We start from the raw sequence: 15,711 nt of genomic DNA on the forward strand, positions 1-15,711 counted from the left end.
CCTGTTTCTATCCTTACATCCATTTCGAAAGTCATGGAAAAAATAGTATACGAACAGATCGAAAAGTACCTCGCCGGCAACAGACTATCATTACACATGGGCAAAACAGAGTCCATTCTCTTCGGTTCAAATAACAAACTCAGCAAGACCGACGGCTTCTCGGTTACAGTGGGTGACAATATTGTCACAAGGAAAGATGAAATTACCTATCTGGGTTCCATCCTAGAGGCTAATCTTTCCTGTGACAAAATGGCATCCAATGTAATAAAAAAAGTCAACCAACGAACTCGATTCTTGTACCGGATCTCCTCTCTGGTAAACAAGAATACCCTGAAGACTCTAGCAGGAGCACTCATTCAAGGGTACTACGACTATGCTTGCACCTCATGGTACCAAAGCACCTCAAAGGCACTAAAAAACAAATTACAAACATCTCAAAACAAGCTAGTCAGACTACTGCTTGACCTGACTCCTAGAACCCGACTCACCCCTGCCCATACAGCTACTGTTTTATATATACTGTTTTTTAGTAATAACTAGAAAGTAATGGTATTTATTCAACAACAGGTGATTGATTATGATACTAATACAAATCTATACACTGAGTAAGGGGCTGCAGCACTGCAGATATACCCTACTCCAACGATCCACACGGACATTACACAATGTTGCACTCGTTACCAAGTGGCTCTGCAGATATACCCTACTCAGTCTACGAGGCTTTGATTGATTGATTGATTGATTGAAAACTTTATTAACAGATTGCAGAATGGGTACAATACAGTACAGCTCAATACACACAATTGTTAAGGGGATGCAGACCAGAGAAAGACTTTCGTCTTGTTTACATCAGGGTCCCCCATTTTCAATTCATCAGGACATATATGACATACATGACATACAGATAGTCAGTACTGCTACATCTATACATTTATGACATACCAGATTTGCAAATACAGTACTGTTTGTGATACAGAAGGAGTCAAGAAAAGGGAGTATATACATTTGACGTAGAAACTGTACATTGGAGGAGGTTGGGTGGGGGGGGTTGGGTACATTGGGATATTGACAACCATACTGGGTAATTTACATTGGAGGTGGTTGGGGGGGGGGGAGACACACTGTATAAACAAGCAAAACTGTACATTGAGGGGGGGGGGGGGAGACACTGTACAAACAAACAAAATTGTACATTGGACTATTGACAAAACCATACTAGGTAAATTACTGTACATTGGAGGGGGTTGGGTTAGGATATTTACAGGGGCCAGTTTTGAATTGCAGTCTCCCGTAGGTGTCCCTTGAGAGAGGTTTTGAAAGTGGGTAGTGATCCACATTCCTTTACAGCTTTGGGTAGGGCGTTCCACATTGATGTGGCATAATTGCGAAACGTGTTTAGTCCCTTATTTGAGCCGAATCTGGGTTTAACATGATTTGTGGCGCTCCCTCTGGTGTTGTGATCGTGGTATTCACTGACCTTTGGGAAGTATTTTGACATGTACATGGGTACCTTGGTCGTGTAGTGTATCTTGTAGACCAGGCCCATTGCAAGTTGCTGTACTCTGTCGTCTACTCTAAGCCATCCTAGGTTGTCAAAGTGGGCAGGGGTGAGGTGGGTTCTAGGAGTAAGGTCAAGCAGTAGTCTGACCAGTTTGTTTTGAGATGTTTGTAATTTTGTTTTTAGCGCCTTTGAGGGCTTTGGTACCATGAGGTGCAAGCATAGTCGTAGTACCCCTGAATGAGTGCTCCTGCCAGAGTCTTCAGGGTATTCTTGTTTACCAGAGAGGAGATCCGGTACAAGAATCGAGTTCGTTGGTTGACTTTTTTTTATTACATTGGATGCCATTTTGTCATAGGAGAGATTAGCCTCTAGGATGGAACCCAGGTAGGTAATTTCATCTTTCCTTGTGACAATATTGTCACCCACTGTAACTGAGAAGCCGTCGGTCTTGCTGAGTTTGTTATTTGAACCGAAGAGAATGGACTCTGTTTTGCCCATGTGTAATGATAGTTTGTTATCAGCGAGCCATATGCAGATTCTGCCTAGTTCCGAGCTGAGGGTTTTTTCAACCTGTAACTTGTTCTTGTCAGAGACCAGCAGGGCTGAGTCGTCCGCAAACAGGAACAAGTTGCAGTCACAAGCTGACGACATGTCATTTGCATAAATTAGGAACAGTAGCGGTCCTAGTATGCTTCCTTGTGGAACACCACAGCTCACTGTGAGGGGGGGGGGATAGGGTACCGTTTACCTCCACCATCTGTTCCCTCCCCTCAAGGTAGGATTGCATCCGTTGGAGAGGATCTGTTGTGATTTTTGCACAATAAATATTCAACATTCTCTTTTGAGACTCCGCCTCAGACTCTTATCATTTGGTACTAAAAGCTAAACATTGTCACCGATATGGCTGTCCGCAACATGTCATTAATTGTGTACGCAAGGTGGTTCAGTGACGACGCTAACGTGAGCTAGGTTAGCTAGCATGGAGCTACCGGCAGATGGAAAGACTAACTTTACTGGTGAAAATGTGATTTACGTTGGAATACTCCTTTGCCAACTTGCTGTACTTTGCTTGCAGGTCTGCAGCCATTATTGCTGGATTATGAATAGTCCCAACTTTAACCAAGGTAACGTTAAGCTAAAACTAGCTCTTCAGCTAATGCTAACACCAGCAAGCGAACCCATCAGAGCTCCCCGTCACACTGCTCTATTGGGAGGATGGCATTTAAGAAAGTATCTGCTGTTAAAATGACAAACAGCATTGACACTTTAATTCACGGTCGGTTAAACACACGTTTGTTTTATAATGCTCACAGCAGACCGCAGTGTTGTTGATAAATTACGTGGGGCCGGGGGGATTTAAGTTCCGCAAAAAAAGGTTCCGAACCGTTGCAATCGTACGGTGCACAGCCCGTACTGTACCGGAGGACCACATTGACGCGGTACAGTACGTATCCGCGTACCGTTACACCCCTATTTGTCAGTATTCCAATGTACAGTGTTCAGTGTGTGTGTCCCCCTACCCAACCCCCCCCCCCCCCCCCCCCACCTCCAATGTACAGCCCCCACCCACCCAACCCCACCCCACACACCCAACCTCCTCCAATGTACAGTTTCTACGTCAAATGTATATACACTCTTTTTCTGGACACTTTTGTATCACAAACAGTACTGTATTTGCAAATCTGATATGTCATAAATGTATAGATGTAGCAGTACTGTCTATCTGTATGTCATGTATGTCATATATGTTAGGATGAATTGAAAATGGGGGACCCTGATGTAAACAAGACAAAAGTATTTCTCTGGTCTGCAACCCCTTAACAATTGTATGTATTGAGCTGTACTGTACTGTACCCATTCTGCAATCTGTTAATAAACTTTTCAATCAATCAATCAATCAATGCCGAGAACTTGTTTCTTCAATGATAAATCAAATCTATGAATCCAGCAGGGGGGGGGGGGGGAATAATTAACTGAATTACAGTTACTGTATTGTTGTGGTTAATTTTAAGAGATTCAAGAGGTTAAATTCATGTCTGAATACACATGGAGGCCTAGCCTGAGTTTCTAAAGTCATTTTGATTGCAACCTTTATTAAGATGCCATACCAGGGTGCACCAGGAGAGGGGTCTCGGGCAGCAGAGGGGAGATGGAGCAGACTTAATAAAACATTTCCAGAGACACACACATGACACCCTTAGCAACATGATTATAATTGGAGCATTGTTTAACCAGTAGGTATTTTTCTAGAAGGAGTTCCAGGCCGTCTCAGGTTCATTTGTTGTGAAACTTTTGTGCACAAATAAACCTTTTTGCAACAGATTCTGTTTGACTCAAGTGTTCTCTTCAAAAGAACTTCAGGATGCCAGGAGCCTAAAAGTCAGATACTGTGATTCATGTTTGTATATTTCTTGATCCAAGAGTATGTGCTCCTACTTTGGATGGAAATATATTTTTCAAGAAGTAACTATCAATCTCCATTCTGAGGTGAAGCAGATTGATTTTGCGTTTGTACTGAAGATGCATTTAAAACCTTCCTGTATTGAGATGCCGATTCGCATGTGGCTAATATTATCAGATACCGTGTACACTGGAATCTTTACTTTTCAAATTACGTACATGGCAGATTTGCACGGGATTAAGATCACAATTATTACAAATTATCGTGAGAGATAATCCAGACAAAACATTCAATAAATGTATGCTCTGAAAAAGTTTAAAAATATATTTGTACTATCCCTTTACACCTGCACTATGGACGACTGGCATCTTATAGTTACCATATTACTCATAATACTAGGACAGGCCCATTCTGAGTACAGTACATGGCTGCTTTCCCAGACAAGGTCATTAATCTACTGAGGCACAAGGGCCTCTCTACTACCGCTATCCGCCCCGGCCTGTTGTTATGGCGATGCCGTGAGCACAGACAGCTGGTGATTGGCTAACCAGGGCTAGCGTGTGAGCCGGGCTCACACCACAGGAAGAGGAAGCAGTGAGGCTCTCTGAGATCAGCTGGGTTTGTTTACAACCAGAGAGAGAGAGAGAGAGAGAGAGAGAGAGAGAGAGAGAGAGAAAGATTGGGAGGAGAGAGAATGAGAGACAGAGAGGGGGAGAGAGAATGAAAGACAGAGAGAGGGAAAGAGAGGGGAGAGAGAGGAAGAGAGAGAGAGAAAGAGAGGAAGAGAGAAAGTGAGAGACTTCTTTCATGTTCAAAACAACAGCTTTCTGTTACTCTGCTTGCAAGCAGCAGCCCATCAGCAGGGCAGCGGGTCTTTAACAGGACTTGTTTACAACCAGAGACAGAGAGAGAGACAGTCTGTTGTTGTAATAGTATAAGTAGCAGCAGTAGTAGTAGTAATAGTAGTAGTAATAGTAGTAGTAATAGTAGTAGTAATAGTAGTAGTAATATAGTAGTAGTAATAGTAGTAGTAGTAGTAGTAGTAGTAGTAGTAGTAGTAGTAGTAGTAGTAGTAGTAGTAGTAGTAGTAGTAGTAGTAGTAGTAATAGTAGTAGTAATAGTAGTAGTGGTAATAGTAGTAGTAATAGTAGTAGTAATAATAATAATAATAGTAGTAGTAGTAGTAGTAGTAGTAGTAGTAGTAGTAGTAGTAGTAGTAGTAGTAGTAGTAGTAGTAGTAGTAGTAGTAGTAGTAGTAGTAGTAGAAGTAGTAGTAGCAGTAGTAGTAGTAGTAATAGTAGTAGTGGTAGTAATAGTAGTAGTAGTAGTAATAGTAGTAATAGTAGTAGTAATAATAGTAGTAGTAGTAGTAATAGTAGTAGTAGAAGTAGTAGTAGTAGTAATAGTAGTAGTGGTAGTAGTAGTAGTAATTGTAGTAGTAGTAATAGTAGTACTGTAGTAGTAGTAGTAGTAGTAGTAGTAGTAGTAGTAGTAGTAGTAGTAGTAGTAGTAGTAGTAGTAGTAGTAGTAGTAGTAGTAGAAGTAGTGTGTAGTAGTAGTACTGTAGTAGTAGTAATGTAATAGTAGTCCTTCCTGATGACCTGTCGTACAGAACTTGTAAGTCGCTTTGGATAAAAGCGTCAGCTAAATGACTAAATGTAAATGTAATGTAGTAGTAAGAATACTACTAATAATAATAATAATGGATTGGATTTATATAGCGCTCTTCGTGACACCCCAGAGACCCCAGAGCGCTTACAGAGTCCATTATTCGTTCACTTCATACACAGTCATACCGGTGGTGGTAAACTACAATTGCAGCCAGAGCTGCCCTGAGGCAGACTCACGGAAGCGTGGCGAATAATCATCGCCTACGGCCCCTCCGACCACCACCAACATTCATTCACATGCATACACATTCATACGAGGCAAGTAGGTTAAGTGTCTTGCCCAAGGACACAACGGCAGTGGGATGGACATGGGCTTGAGCGGGATTCGAACCACCAACCCTTCGATCATTGGACGACCCGCTCTACCCCTGAGCCACGCCGCCCCTAGTAGTAGTAGTAGTAGTAGTAGTAGTAGTAAGTAATTGCCAAAATATTCAAATGTTCTTTTAAAAATACTTTTTATTAGGGATATCCGATATTATCGGCCAATATTGGCATTCAAATGTAATATCGGAAATTATCTGTATCCATTTTTCAAAAAAAAAAGAAAAAAAAAATCTTATTTTATTTATTGTCAAAAGTATGCATAATGTTGTGTTAATTCCACGACAAGAGATATCTAATGTTAATTGCCTGAAATTATTCAGTTTGGGGGGGGGGGGGGGGGGGATCCTGCATATATCGGTATCGGTTGATATCGGTATCGGAAATTAAGAGTTGGACAATATTGGTATATCGGTAAAAAAGCCAATATCGAACATCCCTACTTTTTATCATGATGATGATGTGGACAAAACTAAAACATGTCCTTACACTGGAGTTGCATCACAAGGTTCCTCATATCAACTGGACAAGACTGTTGAAATGATTCAAACCTGCTGAACCAAATCTCTGTTTGTGATTCATATGTATATTCAAACAGGGTTGACCTATGACCTTTCCCTGGGCCCTATTCCCTGTACCTGGTTCAACTAAGTCGATCAAGAGTCCCATTATCCAGATTCAATTAACCCAATGTTTGAATCTGGGATTTTCCTGTTCCTCGAACGCTGATTCAGTCTCGTTCATTTGAACCAGACTTGAGACTCAGGATAATTGCGCGCGGCCGCTTCAGCTGGAAAGACAGCAGATGTCGATCGCAGAAATCCTGATTTTCTAACGGCATTGATTGATTGATTGATTTAAAACTTTATTAACAGATTGCAGAATGGGTACAATACAGTACGGCTCAATAGCCTCGCCAACAAGTTAAATGCATAATCTATAGGCTAATTTTAAGTCCCTCATTACCCCAATCAATCAGATTATATTTCTTTAAATGTGCCTGCTGGCAGTAGGTTTATGGATTGAATAATCAAATGAGATCTTGCTAGCGAAAATAATTAGTTCAACTATTTCAGAATAAGGATACGGCTCTCTTATCCATTTATGGATGTATGGTGGATGTTTTATTTGTCTGGCACCGTGGTCTGATGGTCTGACGACCCGCGTTCGAATCCCCGTCTTTTCTAATTTATTTTCTTCTTTTTGCAATGTAAATACTCCAATTTGGTGCACTTTGAGAGCTATATAAAGAATGACATCCTCAATGCATGTAGATTTATAATATTTTAACTTAAAACTAGGCTACGTTTGCGTATATTCATTAATATTATATTCCAAAAAAAGTATATTGGAAACGCGGGGTCTCGAACTAGGGTCGTCCGCTTGACAGGAGTGAGCACTAGCCGTTGCACCACTGTGCCAGACGGGATATATCCATTGTGTATCCATCAATACAAGAGTCACGTGTTTCGAATACTTTTCTTTTGAATGAAGTTTTATCTCTTTATTCTCAAATGCATTAATGTGACGTCAACGGCTCATTCAATTGCTCAAATCCGTCAAACAGCGCATCTCATTCTCATCAGACATTTTAATCCCAGTTACAATATCACAATAACGTGTGAGTGATGATACAATTCAACAATCCTCAGATTCCTCGTAATTCATAATCCACAAAAAACACAATCCACACATAGACACTTCAATTTTATGCTTGAATGAAACACAATCCGGGCGCTCCGTTAAGCAAATCTACAACGGAGAATATATGAAACTAATCAGAGCCAAACGGCCGATAGGTTTCATTCATTAAAAATATCCCTGCGGGATTCACATTTGCAATGCGCCGTTATTAAAATAACCACATGCAGCGTGTATCGCGACTCCGAGCGCCGTATATGACGTGCATTATTTTATTTAGGACAAAGTAAATCTATAGGCTGAATATGATTTATTATCAGCATTTATGTTATGGTTTGTAACCGACCCCAATCGCACAACACAAGACAGGTATGATGGTTTGCCAAGAAACAGATATTTATTTAGAACAGGGAAAAAGGGCACTGTCCCTTTAAGGGAGAAAACACAAAACACTGGAATAACACAAGAGGGGAAGGTAAAGTGCCTTTAAGAGGCGGGCAGGAAAGGGAACACTATGGGAAGGTAAGGGAACGCCTAAGGGAAGGTTAAGGGAACGCCTAGGGAACAGAGGAACTAGAGACTAGGAGAACTAGGGAAAGAGGACTAGGGACTAGGTGGAACTAGAAGGGGAGAACTTGGGACAGAGGGGACTGAGGCCCGCGGAGGCGGGCTGGGGAACAGGGAGGAACTGGGGACAGAGAACCGCGGAGGCGGGCTGGGGACAGGGAGGAACTGGGGACTGGTGGGAAAACATCTGGGCCGCTCTGCAGAACAGAGGAGAGGGTTAATATTCAAAGGGAACAAACAGAGCAGATGCAGAACAGTCCAAATAACAAAGTAACAAAGTAAATAATATCTTCGTGTGAACAAACACACAGTGGGAGATGAAATGTCCAAAATAATATCCACGAGAGAACAAAACAGAGTGGGAGATGAAATGTCCAAACTAATAACTAAGTGAGAACTAAAGGAGGCAATACGCTGGGTGAGTGACATCACAATCAAAACTCACCCAGGCGTATGCGTAATGGTGCAGGAACAGCAGCGGGACGAGGGCAAGGGGCATTACGCTGAGTGAGTGACATCACAATCAAAACTCACCCAGGCGTATGCGTAAAGGTACAGGGACAGCAGCGGGAACGGGGGCAAGAGGCATTACGCTGAGTGAGTGACATCACAATCAAAACTCACCCAGGCGTATGCGTAAAGGTACAGGGACAGCAGCGGGAACGGGGGCAAGAGGCATTACGCTGAGTGAGTGACATCACAATCAAAACTCACCCAGGCGTATGCGTAAAGGTACAGGGACAGCAGCGGGAACGGGGGCAAGGGCACTACGCTGAGTGAGTGACATCACAATCAAAACTCACCCAGGCGTATGCGCAAAGGTACAGGGACAGCAGCGGGAACGGGGGCAAGGGCACTACGCTGGGTGAGTGACATCACAATCAAAACTCACCCAGGCGTATGCGTAATGGTACAGGGACAGCAGCGGGGCGAGGGCATCGCCACCGGGTGGCTGGCTGTCCGAGCCGAGGGACAGAGTGCTGGAACAGTGGCGGTGGCGAGGGTGTCGTCCACCGGGTAGCCGACTGTCGGAGCCGAGGAACAGAGTGCGCGCCACACCTTGGTGTGCGCGTCGGAACAGTGGCGGTGGCGAGGGTGTCGTCCACCGGGTAGCCGCTGTCGGAGCCGAGGAACAGAGTGCGCGCCACACCTTGGTGTGCGCGTCGGAACAGTGGCGGTGGCGAGGGTGTCGTCCACCGGGTAGCCGCTGTCGGAGCCGAGGAACAGAGTGCGCGCCACACCTTGGTGTGCGCGTCGGAACAGTGGCGGTGGCGAGAGGTAATTGATAATAGTCCAGGTGTGGCCACTGAGAGTAAACGAGAGTAAAGAACGAGAGGGTGGGGGCTAGAGAGAGTGAGTGAGAAGGGAATTTCTAACAGTAGGCTTTAAAGAAACAGAGAAAAGGTGGTGAGCAGCGGGCAAAACCTCACAGTACCCCCCCCTCAACGGGAGCCACCCGGCGACCCAAAACAAATACAGACAGAGTGGCAGGGGGCAAAACAAGAGGTACTGGCCAAGCCAGCAGGGGAAGCCACCACAAGAGTGGGGCTAGCAAAAGAAACAGGGTCGCCGAGGGGTAACTAGGGTAGCAGAGGGGCAACTGGTCTAGAGGAACTGGGTCTAGAGAACTGGTCTAGAGCAACTGGTCTAGAGGAACTGAGGGGCAAGCAGGGTAGCTAAGGGGTAACCATGGAAGCACCGGGAAAGGGCTAGCAGAGGGAAGGTTAGCTGCCAGGGCACTGATAGCTACAGGGCCTATGCTAGCTGTACTGCTACATCAACATAGAGGCTGCGCAAGCTGCCGGAGCCAGGCTAGCAGAGGGAAAGGGTAGCTGCCAGGGCACTGATAGCTACAGGGCCTATGCTAGCTGTACTGCTACATCAACATAGAGGCTGCGCTAGCTGCCGGAGCTAGGCTGGCAGACAGGGCTGGACCAGCATGAGAGCACAAGCTAGCTGGAAGGACAGTCCTAGCGGTGTGAGAAAAACTGACCTTGCTAGCTGAAAGGGCAGTCCTAGCAGTGGGATAAACTACACAAAAAAGTGGAGGCCATGCAGAGGGAAACTGGGTTAGCTGCCAGGGCATGGCTAGCTACAGGGCCCATGCCAGCAGCAAGGGCTGCATAAACATAGAGGCTGTGCTAGCAGCCGGGGCAAAGCTAGCAGACAGGGGCTCTGCTGAGGGACTGGGTTAGCTGCCAGGGCATGGCTAGCTACAGGGGGGTCAAACAGGGCAAAACGGGAAGCAAACAGGGGAGCTAACCGGGGAGACTAACAAGCTAAACAGGGGAGTAACAGGCTAACAAGGGAGCTAAACAGGACTAACAGGGAAGCTAAACTGGGCTAACAGGGAAGCTAACAGGGCTAACAGGGGAGCTAGAGGGAACAAGAAAAAAAAAGGCAAACTCAACATACACCGTCTGTGCTGGCTGGGGTCGTAGACTTGGTGGGGTCGTACTGTTATGGTTTGTAACCGACCCCAATCGCACAACACAAGACAGGTATGATGGTTTGCCAAGAAACAGATATTTATTTAGAACAGGGAAAAAGGGCACTGTCCCTTTAAGGGAGAAAACACAAAACACTGGAATAACACAAGAGGGGAAGGTAAAGTGCCTTTAAGAGGCGGGCAGGAAAGGGAACACTATGGGAAGGTAAGGGAACGCCTAAGGGAAGGTTAAGGGAACGCCTAGGGAACAGAGGAACTAGAGACTAGGAGAACTAGGGAAAGAGGACTAGGGACTAGGTGGAACTAGAAGGGGAGAACTTGGGACAGAGGGGACTGAGGCCCGCGGAGGCGGGCTGGGGAACAGGGAGGAACTGGGGACAGAGAACCGCGGAGGCGGGCTGGGGACAGGGAGGAACTGGGGACTGGTGGGAAAACATCTGGGCCGCTCTGCAGAACAGAGGAGAGGGTTAATATTCAAAGGGAACAAACAGAGCAGATGCAGAACAGTCCAAATAACAAAGTAACAAAGTAAATAATATCTTCGTGTGAACAAACACACAGTGGGAGATGAAATGTCCAAAATAATATCCACGAGAGAACAAAACAGAGTGGGAGATGAAATGTCCAAACTAATAACTAAGTGAGAACTAAAGGAGGCAATACGCTGGGTGAGTGACATCACAATCAAAACTCACCCAGGCGTATGCGTAATGGTGCAGGAACAGCAGCGGGACGAGGGCAAGGGGCATTACGCTGAGTGAGTGACATCACAATCAAAACTCACCCAGGCGTATGCGTAAAGGTACAGGGACAGCAGCGGGAACGGGGGCAAGAGGCATTACGCTGAGTGAGTGACATCACAATCAAAACTCACCCAGGCGTATGCGTAAAGGTACAGGGACAGCAGCGGGAACGGGGGCAAGAGGCATTACGCTGAGTGAGTGACATCACAATCAAAACTCACCCAGGCGTATGCGTAAAGGTACAGGGACAGCAGCGGGAACGGGGGCAAGGGCACTACGCTGAGTGAGTGACATCACAATCAAAACTCACCCAGGCGTATGCGCAAAGGTACAGGGACAGCAGCGGGAACGGGGGCAAGGGCACTACGCTGGGTGAGTGACATCACAATCAAAACTCACCCAGGCGTATGCGTAATGGTACAGGGACAGCAGCGGGGCGAGGGCATCGCCACCGGGTGGCTGGCTGTCCGAGCCGAGGGACAGAGTGCTGGAACAGTGGCGGTGGCGAGGGTGTCGTCCACCGGGTAGCCGACTGTCGGAGCCGAGGAACAGAGTGCGCGCCACACCTTGGTGTGCGCGTCGGAACAGTGGCGGTGGCGAGGGTGTCGTCCACCGGGTAGCCGCTGTCGGAGCCGAGGAACAGAGTGCGCGCCACACCTTGGTGTGCGCGTCGGAACAGTGGCGGTGGCGAGGGTGTCGTCCACCGGGTAGCCGCTGTCGGAGCCGAGGAACAGAGTGCGCGCCACACCTTGGTGTGCGCGTCGGAACAGTGGCGGTGGCGAGAGGTAATTGATAATAGTCCAGGTGTGGCCACTGAGAGTAAACGAGAGTAAAGAACGAGAGGGTGGGGGCTAGAGAGAGTGAGTGAGAAGGGAATTTCTAACAGTAGGCTTTAAAGAAACAGAGAAAAGGTGGTGAGCAGCGGGCAAAACCTCACAATTTAGTTCTATTATTATACATTTCAAAAGCCCCCTCTAGGAAAACGAAGCACAAAAACATAATTCAGAATGGTATAATGGGATCTAGACTGTGAGAAATATTTCAGGAAGCGAGCTGGCATTTCTTTGCGAGGGCGTGGCTATGGTTCATCCAGCTAACTGAACTTAACCCTGCTCCGGACCAGGTTCAAACTTTCTGATCTGTTACCATGGTGATTTAGAAAATCCGACTTCGGGGAACAGAAATGTCCGGCTTAAGTCAAGCTATACTGGAAATTATCCGGCTAACTCAGTTAGCCAGGTACGGGGAACGGGACCCTGGTCTGACCATAACATCTCTCTCCCCTACACACAAACACAGACAGACACAGACACACAAGAGGATCAGTTTCATGTTGTAGACACATCAGTTTCATGTTGTAACTGAAACTGAAAATAAGGAAACACTTGGCAGAATACTGAATACTGAATAATAATACTGGTATTCTTTTATTTTTTATTTGCCAATTTGTACCATTACATAAATTAAATACATTTTGCTTTTGATTTATACTTTTCAATGACAGAATGTAATTACAAAACAACAAGGTGATGAAAATGTTTTGTGTTCCCTGGATATATTAGGCCTATACTGCACTGACTGGTATTGGATAACATTTGTCTGTATAACAAAAACGTGCATATAGGGATAACCCCGCAACAAAGGAATAATCACAATAAGCCAACTTTCTACTTCTTCAGGAAAATAAACAGAAACAGAAACTTCTCTGCTTTCTCACAGGAAAGGTGTTTCCTTTTCTCATCAATGACATGAGAAGCAGCGCTAAACAGTCTCTCACTGTCTGTGCTTGTTGATGGGGCAGACAAGTCTTTGTGAGCCAAAAACGATTATACAATGGCATGCAAATTTCTCGATTCTGATTGGCTGAAACAGTCAAGTTACACATGGTTATTTGTCATAACCCCACGGTCTTGGTCCCAGGACCCGCCCACAACCGAATTACTATCACTCCGCCGTGCGAGTTTTTAGAAATGGAAGCAAGATGGCGGACAGTAAACGTTACGAATGGATATGTTGATAGGGTCATAAAAACTAAATCAAAAACTATTCTGTCACGGCGAATGTGTTAGTTTCTTACACAATGTTGGACTATGTAATTAGTGGGTCATGAGTCATTGTGGAACAAAATAAAAATCGCAAGAATTGATTGATTTTTTTTACCTACTTTCTATAGAAGCAGCTGGGAGGTGCGCTGTTTTAAGTGAGCGTGGATTATTGAATTGATTGATTGATTGCGATTTTTATTACTGTCCGCCTTGTTTCCAACTGGTTAAGCTTGGCGACTCTTTCGAAGTCGCTCTCTTTCGAAGTTGGTTAAGGTTAGAGTTTGTCTTTAGAGCAGGGTGATAATTGTTAGACTAGAAGTCTTTATTTGTCATGCAGTTTTTTAACACACACACGCGAGATGGGCGACCCACAGGAACACACACACACATGCACTGAGTCGCCGATGAAATGTCTCTCTGCACTTTACCCATCCCGTTGTCCTTCCCCCCATGGGCAGCCGGGAGCAGATAGGGCATCAACGTGAGCCGCGCCCCGGGGACCAATCCAAGTGCTCCTGTCCGTCTTCGTCAAGGACGCCACAGCGTTAGCGATCTGTTGTGCATGTTTTTCCATTGGGTTTATCTTATCGGGGGGAAACCCTTGCGAGCATGGGGAGAACATGCAAACTCCACACAGAAAGGCCTGGGAGATACCCCCCTGAGTACCTGGCATCATGGAAACCTGGTCCCCAAGCGGGAATCGAACCCTGGACCTTCTTGCTGTGAGGCGACAGTGTTAACCACTACACCACCGTGCCGCTATGATAGACCACCAGCCCTGATTCCAAACTCTAACCTTAACCAACTTCGAACGAGGGCGACTTCGAAAGAGTCGCCAAGCTTAACCAGTTGGAAACAAGGCGGACAGTAATACAATTAGCAATCAATCAATCAATTCAATAATCCATGTTCACTTAAAACAGCACACCTCCCAGCTGCTTCTATAGAAAGTAGGTTAAAAAAAATAAAAAACGTATTTTTTCCCCTATAGGGCAAAGAAAACTTTTTTGTTTTTGTTTTACCCACTTTCTATAGAAGCATCTAAGAATGAAGTTCTATAGAAAGTAGGTTAAAAAAAAAAAGTTGGATGTGTTAGTTTGTTGGAATTCTTAGTTGAAAGACAGTTGGATGTGTTAGTTTGTTGGAAGTCTTAGTTGAAAGACAGTTGGATGTGTTAGTTTGTTGGATGTCTTAGTTGAGAGACAGTTGGATGTGTTAGTTTGTTGGATGTCTTACTGAGAACAGTTGGATGCACTTCCGAGCTGCTTCCACATGGAGGCAACTTCTCTCTTTTTTTTTTGGGAACTACTTTTTCTGCGGATGGTTTTTTCAATAAATCTTCAATTAATGTGTGTTTATTGTTTAAGCATTACATCACGCGCAGGAGTGGTTTGTGAACAATAAACCATGCCTAGGGGTGGTCGTTAGACCCCCCTAAGCATGGTTTATTGTTCACAAATCACGACTGTAAGTGGTGTAATGCTTTTATACAACTGCCACATTCATCCAACCTTATTGCTATACAATAAACACACATTAATCGAAGATTTATTGAAAAAACCATCCGCCAGAAAAAGTAGTTCCCACAACAACAAAAAAGACAAGTTGCCTCTATGTGGAAGCAGCTCGGAAGTGCATCCAACCAACTAACACATCCAACTGTGTGTTATTGGAATGATTGAGAGAAGTTGCCTCCATGTGGAAGCAGCTCGGAAGTGCATCCAACCAACTAACACATCCAACTGTGTGTTATTGGAATGATTGAGAGAAGTTACCTCCATGTGGAAGCAACATCCAACGGATCCAACAAACTAACACATCCAACTGTGTGTTATTGGAATGATTGATTGAACATTTTATTACCAGATGCAGAATGGGTACAATACAGTACGGCTCAATACACACAATTGTTAAGGGGATGCAGACCTACTTTCTATATAACTTCATTCTTAGATGCTTCTATAGAAAGTAGGTAAAACAAATTAAAATGTTTTCTTTGCCCTATAGGGAAAAAAAAGTTTTCTTCGCCCTATTTTTTTATTTATTTTTTTAAACCTACTTTAGAGGGCCTAAACTTAACCAGTTGGAAACCAGGCGTACAGTAATAAAATTAGCAATCAACCAATCAATCAATTCAATAGGCCATGCTGACTTAAAACATCGCAACACCCAGCTCTCTCTCAGTCTGACTCTCCTCCGCCGTTGCAGACAGGAGTGTGTGTGTGTGTGTGTGTGTGTGTGTGTGTGTGTGTGTGTGTGTGTGTGTGTGTGTGTGTGTGTGTGTGTGTGTGTGTGTGTGTGTGTGTGTGTGTGTGTGTGTGTGTGTGTGTGTGTGTGTGTGTGTGTGTGTGTGTGTGTGTGTGTGTGTGT

At 44.9% G+C, this 15,711-nt stretch overlaps 1 protein-coding gene across 1 annotated transcript in view; it reads right to left on the bottom strand.

The window, feature by feature from the left end:
- Positions 1-15,711, bottom strand: part of atxn7l1 (ataxin 7-like 1) — a gene marked incomplete at its 5' end in the record, with an annotated part of 116,113 nt that overhangs the window by 68,634 nt on the left and 31,768 nt on the right.

Source organism: Notolepis coatsorum (assembly GCF_963971535.1).
Source record: "Notolepis coatsorum genome assembly, chromosome: 15".
NCBI lineage: Eukaryota > Metazoa > Chordata > Actinopteri > Aulopiformes > Paralepididae > Notolepis > Notolepis coatsorum.